Raw genomic sequence first — 25,326 nt, forward strand, 5'->3', positions numbered from 1 at the left:
TTTCTTTTTACCTCATAGATAGGGATTACCTCCAGTTAAGTCCTAAATTTGTTTTTCTCTAATTTTATTGAGATATAATTGACACACAGTGCTGTGTAAGTAAGTTTAAGGTATATACTGTGAAATAGTTACCCAAATAAGTTTAGTTACATCCATCATCTCATATAGATACAAAAACAGAAAACAAAAAAAAAAGAAAAAAAATCTTTCTTTTGTAATGAGAACTCTTAGGATCTACTCTGTCAACAACTTTTAAATATATATTAGTGTTAACTATAGTCATCATGTTGTACATTAGCACTTGAAATATGGCTAGCATGACTGATTTTAAACTTTTATTAAATTTAACTTTAAATATCTATGTGTGGCTAATGGTACCAAATTGGGCAGCAAGAGCAGGGTAACAGGCAAGTATTAATATATTAATCTGTAAGGCTTCCTTGGTAGCTCAGTGGTAAAGAATCTGCCTGAAAATGCAGGAGATGCGGATTCGATCACTGGGTCGGGAAGATCCCCTGGAGAAGGAAATGGCTTCCCACTCTAGTATTCTTGCGTGGAGAAGCCCATGAATACAGGAGCCTGGCAGTCTTCAGTCCATAGGGTCGCAAAAGAGTCAGACATGACTTAGCGATTAAACAACAATATTAAACTGTAAGTTCAGGAGGGCAGTGTTTACACGTGTCACTGCTATATTCCAATGTCTTTCATGGTGCTTGGACTATCAGAGAGACTTAGCTCACCATTTTATCTTGCTCTTGGAGACATACTCAGAGTAACAAGTCCTCAGTCTCTTTGGGGATAAAGATTTTTGCTAAGTATGGTAGACAGTTTTTGAACTTCTTCCAGCTCAGTTATCCTGGCAGCAGATGTGTGTCTCAAGGTGAAAGAGGTTTAGATCTATCTGTGGAATTTTTTTTCATGATTGTCAGTCTTCATCTTTTGCAGTTTCTCTGAAAATAAGCCATAAGATAAACATGTTACATTTTTGTTCAATCATACTAGTCTTACTGACATGGCAAATTGAGATTTTTTTTTTCTTATCTTTTAATCTGTTACAGTCACTTGTATTTTATTAAAGGTAGTTTATATATGAAGAAAATATTTTTATGTTTTGTGTTCAGGAAACCTGCACAGTCCCTTAAAGAAGTAGAATTAATTAGTTCTAGTTGTTGAGATCATGGTGAGATATAATTGGTAGTTAAAGTTAATCTCCTATGACAGCTGTGGTTTACCACATCATGGAACACACACAATCTTATACCACAAACAGTTTAAACAGTTTCCTATAGAAAGCAGTCTTGTGTCAACTTTACAAATCAACAATTCTGAGAACTCTTAAAAGAAATCCTTACATATTAGGAAAGCTATTTTCCTTCCTTAGAAAACAGGCTGACACATACATTCAACTTTAAAATGGCAAGTTAAATAATGGATATACTTTAAATTTAAAGTATAAATTAAATAATGGGTTTACTTTAAATTTAAAGAGAACAAGTATGTAAAATTTCACTGACGCTTACCTTATCTGTCCAATAAGACATTATGGCCGGCTAAACATGTAGCTTTTCAAAGAATTTGTTTGAACCATATTTCATTGTTTCAGAGTTTCATTGAATCCATGAACTTTCTGGTTTTAGTTATACTTTTAAAGTCAAGGCTCTGTAAGATCTGGGAGAAACATACCACAATAACTAAAAAAGAGTACAAAGAAAACAAGAGGCAAAACACACTCAGTAAATGCAAACAAAATGAAAACAGGAATGATACTACAATTTTCTAGAATGTGGAATCCAAATCTCAAGGAATTATTGGGGTATAGAGGGTTATAATATAATAATAAAGAATATAAGCTACAAAGGTATTATCTTTGTTTTAAACTTTTGTATGACAAATAATAAACCAAAAAAAAAAACCCCACAAATAAAAATAAAACCCCAAAATACAATGTCCCAGAAACATAAGAACTTGATAAAGCCATCATAGTGAGTATACAGTAGTATACTTGAAATATATTTGAAATTAAGAAGAAGGAAATATCAGATCAGATCAGATCAGTTGCTCAGTTGTGTCCGACTCTTTGCGACCCCATGAATCGCAGCACGCCAGGCCTCCCTGTCCATCACCAACTCCCGGAGTTCACCCAGACTCACGTCCATTGAGTCAGTGATGCCATCCAGCCATCTCATCCTCTGTCGTCCCCTTCTCCTCCTGCCCCCAATCCCTCCCAGCATCAGGGTCTTTTCCAATGAGTCAACTCTTCGCATGAGGTGGCTAAAGTACTGGAGTTTCAGCTTTAGCATTATTCCTTCCAAAGAAATCCCAGGTCTGATCTCCTTCAGAATGGACTGATTGGATCTCTTTGCAGTCCAAAGGACTCTCAAGAATCTTCTCCAACACCACAGTTCAAAAGCATCAATTCTTCGGCGCTCAGCTTTCTTCACAGTCCAACTCTCACATCCATACATGACCACAGGAAAAACCATAGCCTTGACTAGACGGACCTTTGTTGGCAAAGTAATGTCTCTGCTTTTCAATATGCTATCTAGGTTGGTCATAACTTTCCTTCCAAGAAGTAAGCGTCTTTTAATTTCATGGCTGCAGTTACCATCTGCAGTGATTTTGGAGCCCAAAAATAAAGTCTGACACTGTTTCCACTGTTTCCCCATCTATTTCCCATTAAGTGATGGGACCAGATGCCATGATCTTCATTTCCTGAATGTTGAGTTTTAAGCCAACTTTTTCACTCTCCTCTTTCACCTTCATCAAGAGGCTTTTGAGTTCCTCTTCACTTTCTGCCATAAGGGTGGTGTCATCTGCATATCTGAGGTGATTGATACTTCTCCCGGCAATCTTGATTCCAGCTTGTGCTTCTTCCAGCCCAGCGTTTCTGATGATGTACTCTGCATATAAGTTAAATAATCAGGGTGACAATATACAGCCTTGACGTACTCCTTTTCCTATTTGGAACCAGTCTGTTGTTCCATGTCCAGTTCTAACTCTTGCTTCCTGAAGATAAGTTTTCTTGATTCATAGTAGGGATTTACCATAATTTTGAAAACTATTCTGCTAGTGATGGGTTTTGGGTTTTCAGTGAACGTATTTATACAAATATCTTTGTGCATGTGTGGAATATCTCTCTGACAGATAACAAAGAGGTGGAGTTTTGAAGTCAAATATACCATGTAGGACAAAGTCGGAATTGACAAGGAATTGTCATGAAGTGTGAAAAGTAGACCTAAATAGTTGTAAGGAACTGAGATTGGGGATTTTTTTTTTTTTTTTTACTCCAGCACAACTTTGAAATAATACAACATCTTATTTTACTCTAGAAACTAATAGCAACCTTTCTAATGTTTCACTGTGTAGTTTCCTGAATGCTTCTGCCAGTCACCATTATCACATTAGCTACTATAATTAAGGAAAGTCAAATTCACTTGAAAGTGTTATTTAATTCATTTATGGTATCTTATCCTGTATTTCCCTAATCAATTAGTAGTAAGATATAATTCCTCCATCATGAAAGTGAGGTGAAATTTACTAAATGTTTTTTGTCGTATTTCAAAATGATCTATGAGTTTTTCTCCTGTAATCTGTTCATGTAGATTTTCCTAATACTAAAACATCCTGAAATAAGCCCTACTTAATCGTTGTGAATTAATATTTAATAATAGGCTGAATTTAATATATTAATGCTTAGAGTACTGTATATTTATCCTGTATTCTTCAGTCATAATTAGATTATTCTTTACTTTGTTCTTGTTCAGTTTGGGTATCTGGCTTGGTATCTTGGAAAAAATATTTTCCAATTTCCTGGAATAGTTTAAATATGACAATAATTATCTATTCTTTGAGAGAGATTCCTTCTAGCATACAACTACTTATCAACTTTTCCAGTGTTGTCTATACTTAAAGACCACATTGTTGTTGTTGTTCAGTCGCTAAGTCATGTCCAGTTCTTTGTGACCCCACGGATGGCAGCACACCTGGCTTCCCTATCCATCACCATCTCCTAGAGCCTAGTCAAACTCATGTCCATTGAGTCAGCGATGCCATCCAACCATCTCATCCTCTGTCGTCCCCTTCTTTTTACATCAACTGTAATACTTTGTATTTCCTGGAAAAAACTTCAAAGTTTATAGGTTTTAATATGTAACCTTTTAATACATTTTTACAAAATGTTGTATTTGATTTTCTCTTTAATCCAAATATTAGAAAAAAATGTCTTCAACTGTCTATGGTGGCTGGGCTGCTTCATATACACTGCCTCTCCCATCCTTTTGTTTAAAACTCCATTGTCAGAGAATGAAACCTCCAATATTTATTAACACAATAGTTCCAAACATTTAAAGTATGAAATTCTCACTTTAACCACAAAAAAAAAAAACTCTATACACTTCTTGAAATGGAGAATTTGTATTTAATACTTACTAATTGAGAAAATGTAAGTTTAGATACTGAAAATGAATTTACTGGTTCTTTGAAATTCATACGAATTTATCTAATCACAATGGAACCTAATACATTTGAATGGCAGTAGTAGTATTTATGTGTAAGGGTACTATTCAGTCTGTCTGCCAGGAGTCTGATACCTTGACTTACAGCCCTCTTGTAAGAGCTGCTTAGCCCCAGGTCCTGGGCCCACAGGCTGAGAACTGCTGTTCTGATTTCTACTCTTTGTTGAGTCTGCTTACCTGACTCCTGTTGCTTATGTCATTCCTTGGGCTTGAATGTTCTCCCTCCACCTACCCCTGACCCCAGCTTTACTGAGATATAATTGACATATAAAATTATGAATTTAAGGTGTAAAATATGTTGATTTGATGCATATATACTGTGAAATGGTTACCATAGTACCATTAGTTAACGCTTCAGTCAAAACCACATGATGACCTTTTTTTTGTAGTGAGAACATTTAAGATCTACTCTCTTAGCAACTTTCAAGCATATAAAACAGTATTGTAAACTATACTCATCATGCTGTACATTAGACCCCAGAATTTACTCATCTTGTAACCAAAATTTCCCCCATTTCTAGTACCTGTCTCTAGTGTTTGACTCTTTTAGATTCCATATGCAAGTGAGATCTTACAGTATTCATCTTTCTCTGATTTATTTCACTTAATTCAATGACCATAAGTTCCATTCATGTTGGGTTCTTATTTTATGAGGAAAGAGTTAATCCCTATATTATTTAGGCCACTGTCATTTAAGTTTTCTGGGAATGAAGTTCAAACCATCAAAAATTTCAAGAATTAAACCTCACGTGCATCTCTGTGACTGTATGCACAACCTGCTTTAGAGGTGGACTGGGGCGCCATTTGTGAATGACCAAACCCAGAGGTAACCCCGTCTGCTCACCCAGGTGTGGTCTCCCTGCACTGAGCTCTCTAACATCTTTCATGCACATGGCTAGTGGATTCTGTGTGTGCTGCAGCTGGCACACCAGGAATTACAGTATTTTAAATTGAGTTAGTTTCGTTATATTAAAAAAATAATGTCTTTCTTTTCCACAGTTTGTTGTGATCCACACAGTCAAAGGCTTTGATGTAGTCAATAAAGCAGAAGTAGATGTTCTTCTGGAACTCTCTTGCTTTTGTGATGATCCAACGGATGTTGGCAATTTGATCTCTGGTTCCTCTGCCTTTTCAAAATCTGGCTTGAACATCTGGAAGTTCACAGTTCACGTCCTATTGAATCCTGGCTCGGAGAATTTTGAGCATTACTTTGCTAGCGTGTGAGATACGTGCAATTTTGCCATAGTTTGAGCATTCTTTGGCATTGCCTTTCTTTGGGATTGGAATGAAAACTGACCTTTTCCAGTCCTGTGGCCACTGCTGAGTTTTCCAAATTTGCTGGCATATTGAGTGCAGCACTTTCACAGCAGCATCTTCTAGCATTGGAAATAGCTCAACTGGAATTCTATCAGCTCTTCTAACTTTGTTCGTAGTCATGCTTCCGAAGGCCCACTTGACTTCACATTCCAGGATGTCTGGCTCTAGGTGAGTGATCACACCATCGTGCTTCTCTGGGCCTTGATGATCTTTTTTTGTATAGTTCTTCTGTGTATTCTTGCCACCTCTTCTTAATATCGTCTGCTTCTGTTAGGTCCATACCATTTCTGTCCTTTATTGTGCTCATGTTTGCATGAAATATTCCCTTGGTATCTCTAATTTTCTTGACGAGATCTCTAGTCTTTCCCATTCTATTGTTTTCCTCTATTTCTTTGCACTGATTTATGAGGAAGGCTCAGAGAAGGCGATGGCACCCCACTCCAGTACTCTTACCTGGAAAATCCCATGGACGGAGGAATCTGCTAGGCTGCGGTCCATGGGCTGCTGAGAGTCAGACATGACTGAGTGACTTCACTTTCACTTTTCACTTTCATGCATTAGAGAAGGAAATGGCAACCCACTCCAGTGTTCTTGCCTGGAGAATCCCAGGGACGGGGAGCCTGATGGGCTGCCATCTATGGGGTCGCACAGAGTCGGACACGACTGAAGTGACTTAGCATAGCATAGCATGAGGAAGGCTTTCTTATCTCTCCTTGCTATTCTTTGGAACTGTGCATTCAAATGGGTATATCTTTCCTTTCTACTTTGCCTTTCACTTTTCTTCTTTTCAGAGCTATTTGTAAGGCCTCCTCAGAAAACACTTTTGCCTTTTTGCTTTTCTTTTTCTTGGGGATGGTCTTGATTCCTGCCTCCTCTACCATGTCACGAACCTCTCTTCATAGTTCTTCAGGCACTCTGTCTATCAGATCTAATCCCGTGAATCTATTTGTCACTTCTACTATATAGTCATAAGGGATTTGATTTAGGTCATACCTGAATGGTCTAGTGGTTTCCCCTACTTTCTTCACTTTAATTCTGACTTTGGCAATAAGGAGTCCATGATCTGAGCCACAGTCAGCTCCCTGTCGTGTTTTTGCTGACTGTATAGAGCTTCTCCATCTTTGGCTGCAAAGAATATAATCAGTCTGATTTTTGTATTGACCATCTGGTGATGTCCACGTGTAGAGTCTTCTCTTCTGTGTTTGGAAGAGGGTGTTTGCTATGACCAGTGCATTCTCTTGGCAAAATTCTATTAGCCTTTGCCCTGCCTCATTCTGTAGTCCAAGGCCAAATTTGCCTGTTACTCCGGGTATTTCTTGATTTCCTACTTTTGCATTCCAGTTCCCTATAATGATGGAGAAGGAAATGGCAACCCAATCCAGTACTCTTGCCTGGAAAATCCCATGGATGGAGGAGCCTGGTGGGCTACAGTCCATTGGGTTGCAAAGAGTCGGACATGACTCAGTGATTTCACTTTCACTTTCCCTATAATGAGAAGGACATCTTTTTTGAGTGTTACTTCTAGAAGGTCTTGTAGGTCTTCATAGAACCATTTAACTTCAGTTTCTTCAGCATTACTGGATGGGGCATAAACTTGGATTACTGTAATACTGAATGGTTTGCTTTGGAAATGAACAGAGATCATTCTGTCGTTTTTGAGATTGCATCTAAGTACTGCATTTCAGACTCTTTTGTTGATGGAAATACTAGAGCACCTGACCTGCCTCTTGAGAAATCTGTATGCAGGTCAGGAAGCAACAGTTAGAACTGGACATGGAACAACAGACTGGTTCTAAATGGGGAAAGGAGCACATCAAGTCTGTATATTGTCACCCTGCTTTTTAACTTATATGCAGAGTACATCATGAGAAACACTGGGCTGGATGAATCACAAGCTGGAATCAGGATTGCTGGGAGAAATATCAATAACCTCAGATATGCAGATGACACCACCCTTATGGCAGGAAGCAAAGAAGAACTAAAAAGCCTCTTAATGAAAGTGAAAGAGGAGAGTGAAAAAGTTAGCTTAAAACTCAACATTCAGAAAACCAAGATCATGGCATCTGGTCCTATCACTTCATGGCAAATAGATGTGGAAACAATGGAAACAGTGACAGACTTTATTCTTTTGGTTTCCAAAATCACTGCAGATGGTGGCTGCAGCCATACAATTAAAAGACTCTTGCTCCTTGGAAGGAAAGTTATGACCAATCTAGATAGCATCTTCAAAAGCAGAGACCTTACTTTGCCAACAAAGGTCCATCTAGTCAAAGCTATGGTTTTTCCAGTTGTCATGTATGGATGTGAGAGTTAGACTAGAAAGAAAGCTGAGCGCCAAAGAATTGATGCTTTTGCGGTGTTGGAGAAGACTCTTGAGAGTCCCTTGGACTGCAAGGAGATCCAACCAGTCCATCCTAAAGGAAATCAGTCCTGAATATTCATTGGAAGGACTAATGCTGAAGTTCAAACTCCAGTACTTTGGCCACCTGATGTGAAGAACTGACTCATTGGAAAAGACCCTAATGCTGGGAAAGATGGAAGGCAGAAGGAGGAGAAGGGAATGACAGAGGGTGAGATGGTTGGATGGCATCACTGACTCAATGAACATGAGTTTGAGTAAACTCTGGGAGTTGGTGATGAACAGGGAAGCCTGGCATTCTGCAGCCCATGGGGTCATAAAGAGTGGGACACAACTGAGCCACTGAACTGAACTGAATGTCTTTCTTAGACTTCTCACTTTTTTAGTGGGAAAAACTGAGGTAATTGTTTTGTATGTCAGATAAACATTTTATTGCATATATGCCTGAATATATATTCATATATGCATGCATTTTATCTCGTGTTTTGAGTGATACAGAATTCTAGTTTCAAAAATTAACACTGCCACCCTCCTCCCTTCAATTTGAAGATTTTGTTTCTTTACCTACTTGATAGCAATGCTTACTGGCTATTATTATTAGGATCCAGTATTTCTGATGAAAATTATGGTGTAAATCTGATTATTATTTCTTTAAAGAAATTTGTTTTTCACCTTTTTCTTGGGAAGCTTTTCAGTTCTTTTTTTATCCTTACTCTTAAATTTCATGAGGATAAGATCCGTTAATCTTGCCTACACTTTCCATCTGAAGATGTCTGGGTTTTCCCATAGCTCTAAGCCTAGTTTTTGCCTATCGGCTTCAGTTCTAGCTCAGTTCTAGTTCAGTACTTTAAGTTCAAGAAAGAAAGTAGGCCAACACATGTTGCCACAGAGAGAAGTTGTCAGAAATCTGAATTTTCCTTGTGGTCAAGAGAGAGGTTTTAGATTGTGTAAATAAGAGATGTCAGTGGGAAGGTAGGGAATCATTTCAAAATCTGGCAGCACCAAGATATAGGGGATAAGTGTTTACCTGAGAGTCATGAAAATCAGGTTCTAGGCTTGTCCCTACTTAATAAAATCTGGAATGGAGTTCACTTCCTTTATCTACAAAATAGAAATGTGGAACCTTGGTGACCTCAAAGATCCTCTCCAAGGGTTCAAAGATCTATTCAGTGGTTCTCCTTAAGGGAATTTCATCCTCACTAGGGAGAGTTTTGGGGTCACTCTTGGCATTTAGTATGCAGGGGCCAGGGATAACAAGTATGTTTGAGTAAATGAGAAAAGCTTCCAAATGAAAGAATTGTCCAGGAAAAAGTAAAAGCCAGTGATGTCCCTCTGGGAAATACCGTGAGAAATAGGAACAACTAGCCGTGAAGTGATTTCTTCTGCTTCCTGGCTTCTCCTATCCTAGCCCTTTCCTGCACGAGTGGGGCATAATGGAAACACCCTCGTGGCTGACAGAGCAATCTAACTTTGGCTGCAGATGAAATGTGCTCCTTCTTTGTCTCCCAGATTGCTGGAATTGAGCCACTCTCTCTCTTTGACTTTCTAGGTCGGACAGATGTCTTTCTCCAACGATCAATAACTATGCCCCATTATAAGCTTGCATGTTTTTGTGTAATTTTTCTGATCCATCTGGTTATGTTCATCCTATTATACCCACTTTCTTCAAACCAAAGACTGTGGAGAACAAATGTCGTTCCCCATGGCTGAAATGGAGAAGACTCAGTCTAAAAGGCCAACTCTTACTACACAGAACCCAGAGAATATTGAAATGGTTTAGGTGTAGGAGGCCTCTAAGTAGGACAAGGCCTGGCATAACGATTTTACATCTGCTCTGCATACCTGAGAGGAAAGACTTCAAATTCGGTAAAGCAAAGCACAGAAGATTAAGAGCTACTGAGTCTCGCCTTTACTGCACTTTAATTAGCTTTGTAACTTGTATTGACTTAAGTGTAATTTGAAGATTCACTGTTTTATCTTGAAATATGTGTTTTGTGTGTAGAAACCTGCTACTAACTTGGCTCAGATCCTCCTTAGAGACAGATTTTAACTGAAACAGGTCATTCCAAGCGAAATATTATTTTTCAGGAATAACTAGTACAACTTTCACCATAGCACAATCTGAGATTCAGAGAAGTTTGGGAGGAAGCAACTTATCTCTTGCTCATTTGCTTCAGATCCACCTGGGGCGGCCCTGGCCTTCTGCACATTCTCTAACTCTGGATCTTGCTCCCATGGGACCTTGATCCCTAGGGATTTGTATTTATTTTCTCTAAATCCTTTCCCCTTTACTCGCTTTTAATTTAGTTACACTTAACTGCCATGGAGATTCCTTGGTGGCTTAGACAGACGGTGAAGAGTCTTCTTGCAGTGCGTAAGTCTGCATACTGTTTGATCCCTGGGTCGAGAAGATCCCCTGGAGAGGGAAATGGCAATCCCACTCCAGTATTCTTGCCTGGAGAATCCCATGGACGGAGGAGCCTGGTGGGCTACAGTCCATGGGGTCACAAAGAATCAAACATGACTGAGCGGCTTCACTTACTTTAACTGCTGTATTTTACCAGTGTTGAGTTTCATCTCTCAAAACCTTGGTCAATTCTGTTTTTCTGTCTAAATGCTTCACTCTTCTTCCCTATTCTGTGTTTAGGTAACTTCCACTGGTCCTTCAACCCTCAGTTCAGGAGCCATCATCCCAGGAAGTGTCCCTTTCTGTTCCTAGACTTGTCTCTATTATAAACTTTCTCTAGGTTTGGTCTCTAGGTCCATATAGTTAAGGCTATGGTTTTTCCAGTAGTCACATACTGTTGTGAGAGCTGGACCATAAAGAAGGCAGAGCGCCAAAGAAGTGATGCTTTCGAACTGTGAACTTGGGCAAACTCCGGAAGGTGGTGAGGGACAGGGAGTGCTTGCTGCAGTCCATGGGAGCATGAAGAGTCAGACATGACTTGGTGACTGAACAACAACAAAGTGTGGTCTGAGAGAATGACCCCAGGAAGACCTCTTACAAGTGCAGACTCCTGGCCTGTATCCCATTCTTGCTGAATCAGAAGTCTGGGTGGGACCCAGAATGCACAGTTTTCATAAGCTACTTAATGTGGTTTTGAGTGTGTTTCTCTTTTTTTAAAATATTAACTCATAAACCATTTGAGGGGAGTTGTGGCATATTGTTTACCTTTGTATCCATAGTATCTAAACAGCACCACACACATAGTAGGTATTGAATACAATTGCACTAAAATGCAATTTAAAACCCAGGTTTGAGTCCTGGCTCTACCATTTGGTAGATATGGGGTTGGGACAAGTTATCAAAAGCTTATGACTCTAAATTTCTTAAGAAATAGAGATGATAATACCTACCTGTCAGTGCTTTGTGATGAACATGAGACATATATCATTATCAGTCTCATAGATTTTTAGATTTGAAATTTCCAACATTAAGAGGCTAAGAGGAAACTCCTAGGAGTGGAGGGATTTCTATGAAATGACATTTCAAAACATTGTGTGAATTGAAAGTTTTAACGAATAACCCAGAACTGAAAGGATTGACCTGCTTGGTTATCCCAGTTCTCTTGCATTGATTTGCTGGACTGGTGATTTTCTAGTTCAGCATTTCTGGTATTCAGTCTTTCCAGACAGTTAAATGCTGGTAAACAAGGTGTTTATGTCTATACCTACTGATCTGTTTGCCTACTGTCTGCAACTCTCTTATTTCAGCAATGCATCCATCTATCCATCCAATCAGTCTCTGTTGAGCATGTACATGTTCAAAGTGCTATTAATTATAATAGCTACCATTTTTTTCTGAGCATCAGTGATGGAGCAGCTACCATGTTAAAAATTTTTATGTACTTTCAATTGTCATAGCAAGATTATGGTACAGTGCTGTTATTTATTCTTATTCTACAGAAGAAGATCTTAAGCATACACTTGCCCAAAAATCTTATGGAAAGAAATGATGGAAGCAGGTTTTAAACCCAAATCTAGAATAAGAAGGCTCTTACCCTAGAGCCCTCTCTAGGGTAACTGTTATAATAACTGTTATAATACCCTGCTTCCTCTCACTTCAGTGTCTTTAAATCATATGCACCTAGGAAGAAACATAACAGGAAGAAACACCGCAGTGTTTGCAGGAAAAAACATGTCAATGACAAAAAACAAAAAACAAACAGAAAACAAAATAATTCTCTCTTGATTACAAAGATCTCCTTTCTCATTATTCTTCTAGGAATTAACAAAGTCAATTTTTTGTCCCATTTGTGCAGGCTTATATCTGTTTTGACTTTGTGTTTCATATTTTGTTTAGTTTCAACTTTAGAGAATGGTAGAGACACTTTTGTCCTTTCAGTTTTCAATTCTATAGCTTTTGAATGCTGTAGCTGTGTTTCTCTAAGCACTACTGAATGGTATGGCTCTGAAATATTAAGCCAGTTCCAATTTTCTCCCTAAGCCCAGTTATTACCCCCACTATTACGGTTGAAAATGGTTCCTTAGAATTTTCACCAGAAGTGGTGTATCTGTTCTTGATCAGATTGGTCCTTCACGGTCGAGGCAGTTTTTTGATGATTGTCTTAGTAATGCCTTGTTCACTTTACTAAGCACCAAACGTTGTCAGCCACTGGGGATTTCCGAAATGTCACAGGGATGATTAACACCTTGTCTTCTGAATTCTGCATATCAAAATTGGCTCTAAAATGTGAAACATTACTCAGGTGTGTGGCATTGCTTTTCTCTAATAGGTTATTTAAAGCTTTTATCAGTCATGACAGATTGAAAGGATGAGGTTATCTTGTAAATCTTTAGTACAGATTGAGGCAATAAATTAAAACACCATAGTGAGCAGCTTTCATACTGGCTTAAACAAATAATTAAATGATTATAGGCAGAATGAACAAATCCACAGGTTATTATGAAGTATACAGGAAAACCAATATATTACATTCTAAAGCTTGCTTAAAAAAAATCAGATTTTCTAGTAAAGTGGTTTTTAAGTATTTGAAGCTCTGTGGAATAAAATAAATTAATTTGCAATCATTATTTTTCAAGGGAATGATAAGAAATGAAATAAAAATGCTAGATATTGATATATGCTGAGGAGGAAAAGAACTATAATCAGTATTTATTGAACACTAATGAATGTTCAGCACAGTAACTTAATAGGGCATTAGTCATTTATCATCAAATTTCAAAAACTTGTGGACTGGAGGGATGATTGTAGATTAGAGGAAAAAATGCCTAGTCCTTAAAGTTTCCCTATAAGAACTAGTCACAGTTGAACCATTCCTATAGAAATCTATAATAAAATTTTGGTTTTTATTTTAATGTTTTCATGATGAACATGCCATTAAAATATATTTGATATTTATGGAGGCGTAGTCACTACCACAGGATTATCTATTAATATTAGTGATTGTAAGATTAATGAGATTGTAGGATTTACCTAGTTCTTGTGTAAAAAATAGTCCAGTGACATTGGCTATGAATATTCTTCTTGATTTCTGTTGTAGATCTTTTTAGCATGTAAACAAATGCTTTTCCAAAATAACTCAGACTATATTCTTCATCCCTATAAGAACAAGTCAGACAGAGGAAAGTCTGGCATGGCTAATTTTAAGGCTTTCTATCAAACTCAGTGCCATGAATAGGATGGTAGTGCTAACCAGCAGGACAGTTACTTCCATGGATGATGACATAAAGACATCTTCATGGTTTCAGAAGAAATTATCTCTAGTTTATAAATGAGGGAACATACATATTACAACATGCAGGGGGTAGTTGAGGCTTCCATGGTAGCTCAGTTGGTAAAGAATCTGCCTACGGTACGGGAGACTCGGATTCAATCCCTAGGTTGGGAAGATCCCCTGGAGAAGGGAATGACAACTGGCTCCAGTATTCTTGCCTGGAGAATTCCATGGACAGAGAAGACTGGAAGGCTACAGTTCATGGGGTCCGAAGAGTTAGACATGACTGAGCAACTAACACTTTCACTCAGAGGGTGGAAGAAAATAAACAGATTTATTAATGCATTAGTTGTGATAAATATGCAGTTTCCAGAGGTACACTGATTTTGTACATATATAAGTTTTTCATATGTTTTTCATATATATGATAGTCTAAAGGAATATTTTATATGTTATTTCCACATTATACCTTTAAAAATATTTCTGTGGAGAAAAACTTTTATATTTGAATAAAAATCTGTTTTACTAAGAACTTGCAGTGAGTTTATGTTATGCAATTACCTTTGTTGCTAGGCAGCCCCAATAGCAGTTCTGATGTGTAATTTGCTTGAAACTATTAAAAGGGCTCTGCTGAAGTTTTGAAACCAACTGAATTAGCTGCAGAGAACGTTAGGTGTTGCTATTTTAATAAACTGAAGCTTTGCGTTTAGGATTAAGTTTAGTGAAACAAAATAATTTGGCACTTTGGGAACTGAAATCTGTTGAGCAAAGTTGAGAGGAATTTAGCATTCACTCTTATCTCTTGGGGCATCCTAACCTTCGCCCACTAGTGCGTACTCCATATCTTAATTCAGAAACACTTTTTTCTTAAAAGTGCACGCTGTACAACTTCTGCTCGGAAGCATTTCCTCTGTTTATATCTGCTCTGTCCTTGCTTTCTTCACCCCATACAGTCAAGTAGTGGACATTATGATGAGGCAGGTCAGGGGGCCTCAGGTTTTCCCCCAACATGTCTGGCTGGCTCCCATCTTACTGGTTGGAAGGCCATCCCAACGTCTTGTACAGTTTTCACCTCTGTGACCAAGCCTTTAATCTGATGCTTGATTTAGACTTTTAAAATTCTGATTTTGCTAGAAAGTTATCTTGGTCTCCTATAAATTGTTATTTTGAGGCCTCAAACCCACCTCCCTCACCCATGGGCTCACCTTCCAGAATCCTGACCCAGGTATGATGGCCAGAGTTTGTATATTCCAGTTGTAAAATTAGAGAGCTTCTCTTTGCCTTATTCTAGAATGAGATTTCCAGATAACCCTTGGCCTTGGGTGATTTAAAACCCCTGCTAATACAAATTCTAATCTGAATGGCACTTGGAAGACTGCTCAATAAATCAAAAGAAACTGTTTCCCCCTTTAGTTTCTTTTTGAGTTTATTTATTATTTTTATTTTTTTTTTTTCTTAACAGCAGTTGCAAGAATTACAGACTACCTGCTTACTGCTGGTCTGGGATGTGGCTGCTTAAAGAATGAAATCTCATGACCTGCTGTGGTTATACCCAGGTGAGGTGTTTGAGTATATGCTTAGTTAAGGATGTGAATATATTATTTCTTTAAAAATTACTTTGTTATACTTCTGAGTTTTCTTGTGAAAAGGAAAAATAAAAAGCAAAATATGATTCAGCCCTTTGAAAAAATACAGCTTGAGTCATTTTCCCATGATTACCATAATTCTGATGGTAATTGTTTTATATAAATTTTTCATTTTGCTTTTGTTATCATATATTCTATATCACAAATAATTAGATAAAAAACAGGAGTCTACTAAATGATTTGTTTCTGGATGCATGTGACTTAGAACAGTGTTTGATTTGTGGAGTTGATGAATGTCAGAGTATTTTAATTTGAACAAATCAGGGCAGAGTATTCAGATTTGGAGATGAAACTCATGCAATGCTTGATACTCCAGTGATTCATAATAGTAAGTTAAAGCTTTTATTTCTAAGAGTGTAAAATTTTATTTCTATTAATGTAAAAATTTCCAGTATGATGATAACTTAGACTACAGGCCATTAGCATCTCAGTTAAAATTCATTTATCAGATTTTTTTCCAACATAAGAGTTGTCTGAGATGGAATAGTACATACAACTGGAAAATTTTGAAAGGAGCACACATGAACTAATTTACCAAATAGACTCACGAACTTAGAGAATGACTTTATTGTTACCAGAGGGGAAAGGTGACGGGGGACGAGGTCATTAGGGAATTTAGGATTGGCATGTATACATTGCCATATTTAAAATAGATAACCAACAAGGAGCCACTGTAAAAAAAGAGGTGGGGGGGAATTTTACCAGTAGTTTCACATTTTATTCTTATCATTCAGTTCAGTTCAGTCACTCAGTTGTGTCAGACTCTTTGCCACCCCATGAATGGCAGCACACCAGGCCTCCCTGTTCATCACCAACTCCTGGAGTTCACTCAGACTCACATCCATCGAGTCAGTGATGCCATCCAGCCATCTCATCCTCTGTCGTCCCCTTCTCCTCCTGCCTCCAATCCCTCCCAGCATCAGGGTCTTTTCCAATGAGTCAACTCTTCGCATGAGGTGGCCAAAATATTGGAGTTTTAGCTTTAGCATCAGTCCTTCCAATGAACACCCAGAACTGATCTCCTTCAGAATGGACTGGTTGGATCTCCTTGCAGTCCAAGGGACTCTCAAGAGTCTTCTCCAACACCACAGTTCAAAAGCATCAATTCTTCGGCCCTCAGCTTTCTTCACAGTCCAACTTTCACATCCATACATGACCACTGGAAAAACCATAGCCTTGACTAGACGGACCTTTGTTGGCAAAGTAATGTCTCTGATTTTGAGTATGCTATCTAGGTTGGTCATAACTTTCCTTCCAAGGAGTAAGTGTCTTTTAATTTCATGGCTGTAATCACCATCTGCAGTGATTTTGGAGGCCCAAAAAACAAAGTCTGACACTGTTTCCACTGTTTCCTATTTCCCATGAAGTGATGGGACCAGATGCCATGATCTTAGTTTTCTGAATGTTGAGCTTTAAGCCAACTTTTTAACTCTCCTCTTTCACTTTCATCAAGAGGCTTTTGAGTTCCTCTTCACTTTCTGCCATAAGGGTGGTGTCATCTGCTATCTGAGGTTATTAATATTTCTCCCGGCAGTCTTGATTCCAGCTTGTGCTTCTTCCAGCCCAGAGTTTCTCATGGTGTACTCTGCATATAAGTTCAATAAGCAGGGTGACAATATACAGCCTTGATGTACTCCTTTTCCTATTTGGAACCAGTCTATTGTTCCATATCCAGTTCTAACTGTTGCTTCCTGACCTGCATATAGGCTTCTCAAGAGGCAGGTCAGGTGGTCTGGTATTCCCATCTCTTTCAGAATTTTCCACAGTTTATTGTGATCCACACAGTCAAAGGCTTTGGCATAGTCAATAAAGCAGAAATAGATGTTTTTTGGGAACTCTTTTGCTTTTTCCATGATCCAGCAGATGTTGGCAATTTGATAGGAAACCCCAAATATGAAAAAAAAAATCTACTTTCAGTATATAAAAAGAAACAGAAGGGTATCCTTACCCTCTTGTTTCTTTTTATGTACTGAAAGTAGATCTTTTTTTTTTTTTTTTTGTATTTGGGGTTTCCTATAACATCTTTCTTTCTTCTGTAAAAGATTGAAAATCCTTTAATGCCTACAGTAAAAAATGGACATGACTCATGGTTTTGGGTTCATGTAGACAATAATGAACTTTCCAATTTGGGCAAATTTTGGCTTTGTGTTTTTAGCAATTAGCGTTGTGTTATAATTTTTTATTTAGCTATCTGTTTCCCTATTATTAATGAGGGAGACCTGGGTTTGATCCCTGGGTTGGGAAGATCTCCTGAAGAAGGAAATGGAAACCCACTCCAGTATCCTTTCCTGGAGAATCCATGAATGGAGGAGCCTGGTGGGCTACAGTCCACGGGGTTGCAAAGAGTCAGACACGACTGAGCGACTTCACTTCACTTCCCTATTATACTGTGAATTCTTGTGAGTGCATGGTTGGTAGGAAACCTGTTACATCTAGCATAGCACTTAGTCCCATAGTATTGATAGATGTCTAGCAAACATTTTTCCAAATAAATTTATTTAAATGCCAGGCAAATGAGTCAGAGTAATTCCACTCTTGAGCTTATTTTCCATTGAAAATATCCTCAATGGCAAGCAAATACACTGGCCTCTAAAATATTCTTGTCCAAAATATCTGCCTATAGCAAATCAGCATCATCTTTAAGTTGGTGGCTTAGTTGTACTTCAAGAAAACAGCTTTGTGATATCATATAAATATAAGCAGAACTTGATTGTCTACCTTTTGATAGTGTGATGGATTGCCTCTTTCCTTAAGAAGTGAATAAATCATCACAACCTCATAAATCTTAGTAATCAGTTCCCCTCCTAGTTTAAAGAATTTTCTTGAATAGCTCCATAGGGTCCATTAAACAAGGGTGGTAGAAGAGAAGTAGGTAAAAAAAAAAGAAAAAGAAAGCTAAAATGAAAAGGGTGTGGGTAAGCCATTGTATGCCTAGCTGACATGGATGTAACATGGTTTCTGTGCTATCTTTGACATGTGGAATAAAACTAGGCTCCCAAAAGGAAACTTTTACTGGTGAGTGGTAAGTAGATGCTTGTTGCCAGGAAAGAATGCTTCCTGGCTCTCTCCATTGCAGGGCTCTGGATGGGTGACTTTGGGGAGTTTTTATCTTCGTGTCTGGAAGGAACAACTACAGGGAAATTGGAACCTAAAATTTACCTGATGGATAAATCACCCAAGGCCCAAAGCATATTTTCTTTTTTTGTTGTTGTTCTTAAATTTATGTATTTATGTATTTTTGGCTATGCTGGGTCTTCATTGCTGAGTGCAGGTTTTCTGTAGTTAGCAGCAAGTAGGAGCTACTCTTTTGCTCTGCATCATGTGGGGTCTTCCCAGATCAGAAATTGAACCCATGTCCCATGTACTGGCAGGTGGATTCTTAACCACTGGACCACCAGGGAAGTCCCTTCAAAGCCTTTCTTCTATGTTTACACTTGCCTTTGGTGTCATATGGACTTGGGTATAGAAATGTATGCCATGTGATGTCATGCAATTTGTATGCAAAGAAAGTTTTCCGGTTGTTTTTGTTTTGTTTTAGTGTCCTTTTGAATCTGTGTGCTGGCTGTTGCAAAGCTTATTCCTCAGAAGGGAGGAAGAAGAGAAGGTATAAAGTGCATTTTCTCTAATGATATTCCTCATCCATTTTTTAAACCCCTTTGATGTCGCACCCAAGTCCATTCAACACCAAACATGTTTGAATTTTTCTTATAAGTGAAAACTTAATGTGTCTTTGGTGGTCACTGGCTTATTTGTAATGCTAGCAGAATTTAACTAAAAGACGGCATATTCAGTTGAGTATGGGAGCTTTCTGTTTATGCTAAAGTGACATGCTTTTGTCATTCAGTCATATTCATTAAACAAAAACTAATTTTAAGAGCCTGTTTATTATGTGTCAAATCCAGTGCTAAGCATTGAGATTTGAGATACCAGCAGGAAAGATTATATTTCTGCCATCCTGGAACTTCAAGTCCTGTGAAAAATCACAAACAAGTACTGGACAATTTAAACAATTTAGTCTGCTTTGTTTAATGATGTACCTCCATACTTTCATTACTGACTGATGTATAATTGGTGCTCAGGAGATGTTTATTAAATGAAGACTATCTATGAGGTAAATGCTATAATGAGGAAGGAAAGAGTGCCATGGGATCAGAGAAGTCTTCCCCCACCCCAGCTTTATTGATGTTGGCAAATACAATTGTAATATATTTGAAGTGTACATTGTGATGGTTTGATACACCCACTCACATACACACATGTATTATTTTGTCCTTTTGATGATAGCCATCCTAATAGGTGTGATGTAGTATCCTATTGTGCTTGAGTGAGCATCTTTTCATATACCTGTTGGTCATTTGTATATCTTATTTGGGAAAATGTCTATTCAGGTTCTTTTCCCATTTTTAAATTGGGTTTTTATTTTTTGCTTTTGAGTTGTAAAGAGAGTTCCTTTTATACTTTGGATATTAGCCCTTTATCAGATATATGATTAGCAGCTATATTCTCCCATTCATTAGGTAGCCTTTTTTGTTTTAATTGCTTCCTTTGCTTTGCATAAACTTTTCAGTTTGATGTAGTCCCACTAGTTGAATTTTGCCTTTTTTTCCTTTGCAATGGTGAACTGAAAATGTGCCCAGTTAAGACCATGTAATGATGTTTCTATTGATGGAAAGAAAAAAGTGAAACTGTAGCTTGTAACCGTGGTACAAGCTAGGGCTGCACATGGTCTCATCTCTGCATAGAACTGCATGTAAATTGTAGTCCAACAGCCAAAATTATTTTAAAAGGAGTTTTTATACTTGACTCTCTTAAAGAACATTGAAAAGAATCCAGATTATGTCTTCAAACAGAGTTAGAAAGCTTCTTTCCTCTCCTATTTTTTTGTATTTCACAGCTGTGAACCATGAGGTGACATCCACTGTAAAGATCACACCTCTCTGACTGCTTTTTTGATGTCTGAGACAGGGACAGTATCAGATTGGTCAATTTGCTGATTATAGCTCATCAGGTGTTCACGGAGACATTTTCTATCCTCACTGTCTGTCACATTCATCTAGAAATCCCATTGTTATTTATGTCACACACATGCACATATACCCACACTCATACAGACATATTAATCAATTAATGATTTGAGTGTGATGTGATTTATCTATTTGTATATATTTGATATTGTGAAATATATCACACATAGGTCTTGAAATGATTCAGTAACATTTCTGCCTGGACACACTGAGATTTAAAACAACTTCTGGTTCCATTTAATAGCAACAAAATCCATAAATCTTCATAAGCAGTGAAGTGTAATGAAGGTTGAACATTTTAAAAATCTTGTATATCATTGCATCAATGAAGGGAAATGCGTAAGACTAGAAGCAGTTCATGCCGTATGGTTGTAATAAGAGAGGCACTCCAGAAAAAAACAAAATTAACAACAACAAATGGATCATTCAGGAGCCTGTACAAAAGGCAGAAGTCAGATGGGTCAGGGGAAATACCCATAACCCCTCACCTCCAACTCCTGCTTCTCACTAATACTGATCCCAGACATAGGTTCTTGCCCACATCCTCAAGAAGCAATGTCAACTGAACTATTTCTGTTTCTCTTCTCCTATTTCAGGGGTAAATGTATACAGCCCTTAGCCCTCCTAAGATATCGTGCATGCTGCACGTTGACAGGAGATGAAACTACATATAGTCTCACATAAAGATACAAACAAATGCCATATGCTTAAGAGGGACTCTGACTTTCTTCTTGGTCAAAGTATATTTAAGACATATGACAAAATTTGAAGACATTCTGCTATGTGATTTTGCCAGACACAAAAGGTCAACTAATGCACTTATATGAAGCGCCTGTAATAGTCAAATTCATACAGATAGAAAGTAGAATAGTGTTTGCCAGGGGCTTGAGAAGGGGTAACTGGAGAGTTTTTATTTAATATGTATAGACTTTAAGTTGATGAAGACATTCTGGAATTGGTTTGTGTTAATTATTACACAGTAATGTGATTTATTTAATGTTACTGAACTGTACACTTAAAAATGGTTCACATGGTAAATTTTATGGTATGTGTATTTTGTGCATGCATGAATGCTAAGTTGCTTCAGTTGTGTATGACTGTTTGTGACCCTGTGGACCATAGCTTGCCAGGCTTCTCTGTCCATGGGATTCTCTAGGCAAGAATACTAGAGTGGGTTGCCATGCCCTCCTCCAGGGGATCTTCCTGATCCAGAGATCAAACCCACATCTCTTATGTCTCCTGCATTGGTAGGTGAGTTCTTTACCACTAGTGCCACTACCCACACACAAAAAGACAGTGCAGGGCAAAACTAACCATTCAGTATATTTGAAATAAATATACTGAATATTCTGGAGCTGGAACAAGTCACTTCCACTCAATCACCAGAGTACGGGCCATGAGAGTTCAAAGGAGACTTATTAATATGACTTGCCTTAGTCATCTGTTGCATCCAGGTGCTCCTTACAGACGGCCCAGACACCCTAAAAGAGAGGGACCAATCAATGCAGGGGCTTCTGAGTTGAGTGCTTATCTCACTATTAAACATCAACCTCAAAGACAAAAAAATACTCCAACATAAATATATCATTTGCCTTTGTTTATTTCACATCTACATAAATTAAGAGGCTAAATGATATGAGAAATATTTCATTGATAGAGTATTAATCACTAGATAATACACACTGTGAAAACAGCTCATCAGAATCCATTAATGTTTTATTAATCCCATTTTTGACGTGATATTTTTGATTTGAAAAACAATGCTCTCTTTCAGCATCTGGTAACACTCCAATGCACTATACAAAACCCGTAGGGAGCATTGCTGCTGCTGCTGCTAAGTCATTTCAGTCATGTCCAACTCTGTACGATCCCATAGACAGCAGCCCACCAGGCTCCCCCGTCCCTGGGATTCTCCAGGCAAGAACACTGGAGTGGGTTGCCATTTCCTTCTCCAATGCATGAAAGTGAAAAGTGAAAGTGAAGTCGCTCAGTCGTGTCCGACTCTTCGAGACCCCATGGACTGCAGCCTACCAGGCTCCTCCATCCATGGGATTTTCCAGGCAAGAGTACTGGAGTGGGGTGCCATTGCCTTCTCCACGTGGGGAGCATCAGACACCTTACATAGAGTTTTCCCTGTTTGGTGTTACAGGTACTCCATGTGTTGATGCCATGATTGTGAATTTCCTTCTACATTTTTTACTCTAAACATGATTTTTCAAAAGATTCAGTGGATCACAGTTTCTAGCGTCAAAGAGTTACAAATCAGAAGTCTAGGCAAGAAAAATCAATATTTCTTTCTCTTAAAAAACTTGTTTGACCCACAAAGTGGAAGGCTGCTAGAGTTTGGCTGGCTTTCCTAGTTCCTCCACTGTTTGTCTTGTAGGTAATCTTCCTGGAGACAGGAATGTTTTCCCAGCTTCTGTTTGCTTATTTAAATGCTAAACCAATCCTTTAAGACTTATTGGAAGCCCTGTCAGCACCATGACCCCTTCCTGATTAGCCTAACCTCTTGCAATGTTCTTGTACAGCATTTATTTTCAGAACCACTCCCTCAGAATTATCATTCACTGAACTTGCACATGTGCTTCTGTAAGGATGTATGTGTGTTAGCTTCCAAGGTGGTCCCCAGCGATCCCCACCTCCTGGTTTTCACACACTTGTGTGGTCCCCTTCCACATTTCATCAGAGCTGGTCTGTGTGACTACAGCCCGTGGCAGGAGTGATGGTATGTCACTTCTGATATTTGAATGTAGCTTCCACCTTGGATGCCTTCCCTCTCAGATTCTGCTCCTCAAACAAAGCCAACTACCATGTCCTGAGCCACTCAGACCATCTGTGGATAGAGCCCTGTGGTAACTGAAGTCTCTGGCAAACAAGCAGGCAAAAACCGGAGGCCTGACAACAACTATGTGGTTGAGATTGGAAGTGGTCAATCCCTTCATGGATTAGTCTGCGGCCCCAGTGGGTATCTTCTCTGCAACCTTCTCAGATACTTTGAGTCAGATTCACCTGGCCAAGCTGGTGTCAGCTCCTTGTCCTACAGCAACTGTGAGATAATGAATGTTGATCTACCAATTTGGGGGTAATTTGTTATGTAGCCTTAGATAACTAAGTATTTTATCTCCCCAGCTAGACTAAGCTCCTTGAAGGATTCCCAGCTTTCTGATTCCTCATGGTGCTCACATTTATCTATTCAACTCAAGATAGAAAGATAGAAAAGTATTTTTTATCTACCTGCTTAAACTTTTTCACAGGTACCAACTATTCTGAACAGTGCCTGTGAGGTCAGGAGGAGAAAACTGGCCCTACTAATGCTGTTCTAATATGAATGGGACAAATTAAAGATAATTATTTGAACATGGGCCTAAAACTTAACAGAAGCTGATGTCTAAACCCTGATTTAGAAAAGAATCTATCAAGTCAACATGTTTCAAATCTTTTGCTTCCCTGAGCTCTCTGGAGGTCCCACATTGTCCTCTTCTGCTGCTGGTTCTTTTGCAGGCACTGCTGTCATTAACCTGCTCTGAGTACTCTGGGTTCTGCAGCCCTGATACTCTCAGCAGAGTCACATCACAGATTGAACAATGCTTGGCTCTGACCCATGACTACCATTGCTTCCTTCTTTGGTATTGGCCCTATGATTTCAGATAAAGATAACATCACAAGCCTGTTGCAAAAGGAGGAAGAAAAGAAAACACACCATTTTATAGAAATGTTGCAAACTAGAAAATTGAAGTGTCTTCCCTCCCACTCTCCTTTTGTCCCCCATCCCTGTTCATCAAGGTGCTTTGGCAAGAGAGATATTTTCGGATAAACAGTAATTGGTATGAGGAACACGTGCTGATATTCTGCATCTATGAGATATAACTATTAACAGATGGATGTTATTTATAAACTCTTGCATGTTTATCCTGGTTCTTTTGAACTTTTTTCTGAGTCTGTCAGCTGCTGCTGTTGGGATAATTAATTACACAACCCAATTCAGTTAAAAACTTTGAAATGTACATTGTCTATATGATCTGCATATTGAGTCGTCTTGTTCATGCTGTCCAGTGTTTTAGATGCCGCTCATTGCCTAAGACACACACACACACACACACACACACACACACACACACGCAAATACACATAATGTGCCAATTATTTTTTAAAACTTCATTTAGGTTTTCCTTTCACTATAGTCCTTCTCTTTTCTAAAATCTATTTTTTAATGTTTCCCTACCCCCAGCCATACCTGTTTCAACCTAAAATAGAACCAATAAAAAAATTTGGCCTAGAACGTCATACATGTTTTTATTTTGTTTTATTTATTTATTTGGCTGTGCTGGGTCTGTGTAGCGCTGGGGCATTGTCTAGTTGCAGCAAGTGGGGGCTACTCTTCCTTGCAGTGGTTTCTTTTGTTGCGGAGCACGGGGCTTCCGTAGTTGCAGAGTGTGGACTCAGGAGTTGTGGCATAGGGGCCCCGTTGTGCTGCAGCATGTGGGATCTTCCCAGACCAGGGATCAAACCTGTTTCACCTGCATTGGTAGGCAGATTCTTTACCATCGGACCACCAGGGAAGTCCTATAGAATGTCATACATATTTTTCAGTGTTTTAGTAAAGTAATTTAAAAGCATTATTAAATAATTTTGGATAATATGGCTTATAATAAGGAAACTCTTGGAGCAATTAGGTTTAATTGAATCCAAGATAGCTTTCTCCTCCTAAACAGGAGAACATTTTATAACCAATAAGCAAGTTGATCATTTGTCCAGAACTTCAAGGGAGCAAGGGAAGGAATGAAATAA

At 38.4% G+C, this 25,326-nt stretch overlaps 1 long non-coding RNA gene across 18 annotated transcripts in view; it reads left to right on the forward strand.

Moving 5' to 3' along the window:
* The window catches only part of LOC133258319 (uncharacterized), a 594,951-nt gene that overhangs the window by 91,363 nt on the left and 478,262 nt on the right, over nucleotides 1-25,326 (forward strand). For 17 of the 18 annotated variants that reach the window (XR_009739930.1, XR_009739939.1, XR_009739933.1 and 14 more), the window contains one exon: nucleotides 15,331-15,424. This is a non-coding gene — a long non-coding RNA (uncharacterized LOC133258319). The remainder of the gene's footprint in view (nucleotides 1-15,330; nucleotides 15,425-25,326) is intronic. The other variant, XR_009739941.1, reaches the window with a different exon arrangement.

The sequence above is a fragment of the Bos javanicus genome, chromosome 12, assembly GCF_032452875.1.
Source record: "Bos javanicus breed banteng chromosome 12, ARS-OSU_banteng_1.0, whole genome shotgun sequence".
Classification (NCBI taxonomy): domain Eukaryota; kingdom Metazoa; phylum Chordata; class Mammalia; order Artiodactyla; family Bovidae; genus Bos; species Bos javanicus.